A 2500-nucleotide genomic window follows, 5' to 3' on the forward strand; every position below is an offset into this window, starting at 1 on the left:
AACCCATGTACTTTTTTCTAGAGTACATGGGTTGGTCCCCCCACTTAGTGTACTCATCACTTTACCCCCTTTCGCAAAATATAGTCAGAACGAGCATGGGGGACGCAATTGTTTTCCATGCAAATCAATTGGGCCTGGTCCGAGCGCTGGTAACGGCCGCCAGCAAGCGTCCCCTGCTCGGATAGCAGAACTGAAGAAGGCACGGCACTTCCAGAGAGAGAGAGAGAAAATTTTCTAAGTGCCACATTTCTCAAAAATTTTCAAAGTGCCACATCTCTCAAAAAATTTCTAAGTGCCACATCTCTCAAAAAATTTCTAAGTGCCACATCTCTGAAAAAATTCTAAGTGCCACATCTCTGAAAAACTTTCTAAGTGCCACATCTCTGAAAAATTTTCTAAGTGCCACAGCACGGCTGTGAAATATTCAAAGTCCTACAGGCATGGCAGAATGCCCGGACGGCCGTCTGCTCCCGGCGGCCGCCGCGAAGCTACTACCCCCTCCCGGGGACGGCTGTCTGCTCCCGGCAGCCGTCCTTACCCCCCTCCCCCGTTTGCACCGCCTGAAGTTAGACCCGCCTTGGTAGGGCCCCCACCGGCCCCGGCTCGCCGGCGTTGGGTGGACGGTTCCTGCCCACTTGCGGGTCCCGGTCGCTTGGCAACCGACCGGGGAGGACCAGCCGCCTCCTTAAACACAGGCTGGAAGGGAAATCCGATCAAGCTACGGAGGACCGGCCGCCTCCATAAACTCAGGCCGGAAGGGAAATCCAATCAAGCTACGGAGGACCGGCCGCCTCCATAAACACAGGCCGGAAGGGAAATCCAATCAAGCTACGGAGGACCGGCCGCCTCCATAAACTCAGGCCGGAAGGGAAATCCGATCAAGTTACGGAGGACCGGTCGCCTCCCTAAACACAGGCCGGGCAAAAATCCACGAATGGCCCGTCAAGGGTAGAAGGTCATCCAAGGAAGGAGGTACCGGCCGCCTCCTTAAACACAGGCCGGGCAAAAATCTGCGAATGGCCCGTCAAGGGTAGTAGGTCATCCAAGAAAGGGGGTACCGGCCGCCTCTATTAACAGGCCGGGCAAAAATCTGCGAATGGGCCCGTCAAGGGTAGTGGGTCATCCAAGGAAGGAGGTACCGGCCGCCTCCTTAAACACAGGCCGGGCAAAAATCTGCGAATGGCCCGTCAAGGGTAGTAGGTCATCCAAGAAAGGGGGTACCGGCCGCCTCTATTAACAGGCGCGGCAAAAATCTGCGAATGGGCCCGTCAAGGGTAGTGGGTCATCCAAGGAAGGAGGTACCGGCCGCCTCCTTAAACACAGGCCGGGCAAAAATCTGCGAATGGCCCGTCAAGGGTAGTAGGTCATCCAAGAAAGGGGGTAACCGGCCGCCTCTATTAACAGGCCGGGCAAAAATCTGCGAATGGGCCCGTCAAGGGTAGTGGGTCATCCAAGGAAGGAGGTACCGGCCGCCTCCTTAAACACAGGCCGGGCAAAAATCTGCGAACGGTCCGTCAAGGATTCTGGCTCATCCAAGAAAGGGGGTACCGGCCGCCTTACTAACAGGCCGGAGTACAGGGGCGAAAGGCTGTCGATGGGGAAGGATCGGGGCCACGGCTAATCTAGCGATGCCCGCGTCGGGCGGTCACTCCGACGAATGAGCGGGGCCGAATCCGGCGCGAGGCGGCCTTCAGGCACGTGGTTCGAGACGACCTCACCCGGCTCTAGCCCGGAGGATCGGAGGCAACGCCGTCTCCTTAAGCTAAGGCCGGACGAAAATCTGCGGATGCGGTCCATCCAAGGCAGACGGAGGTACGCGCCGCCTCGGTAAACAAAGCCCGGGCAAAAATCTGCGAATGGTCCGTCAAGGATTCTGGCTCATCCAAGGTGGGGGTACCGGCCGCCTCTATTAACAGGCGGAGTACAGGGGGCGAAAGGCTGTCGATGGGGAAGGATCGGGGCCACGGCTAATCTAGCGATGCCCGCGTCGGGCGGTCACTCCGACGAATGAGCGGGGCCGAATCCGGCGTAGGCGGCCTTCAGGCACGTGGTTCGAGACGACCTCACCCGGCTCTAGCCCGGAGGATCGGAGGCAACGGCCGTCTCCTTAAGCTAAGGCCGGACGAAAATCTGCGGATGCGGTCCATCCAAGGCAGACGGAGGTACCGGCCGCCTCGGTAAATAAAGCCCGGGCAAAAATCTGCGAACGGCCCGTCAAGGGTTCTGTCTCATCCAAGAAAGGGGTACGGCCGCCTCAGAGGCCGGAGCGAAGGGGGCGAAAGGCTGTCGATGGGGAAGGATCGGGGCCACGGCTAATCTAGCGATGCCCGCGTCGGGCGGTCACTCCGACGAATGAGCGGGGCCGAATCCGGCGTAGGCGGCCTTCAGGCACGTGGTTCGAGACGACCTCACCCGGCTCTAGCCCGGAGCGAATATCATCTCCAAGGTGTGGAGGCAACGGCCGTCTCCTTAAGCTAAGGCCGGACGAAAATCTGCGGAT

This window comes from Syngnathus scovelli, unplaced genomic scaffold (genome assembly GCF_024217435.2).
Source record: "Syngnathus scovelli strain Florida unplaced genomic scaffold, RoL_Ssco_1.2 HiC_scaffold_435, whole genome shotgun sequence".
NCBI lineage: Eukaryota > Metazoa > Chordata > Actinopteri > Syngnathiformes > Syngnathidae > Syngnathus > Syngnathus scovelli.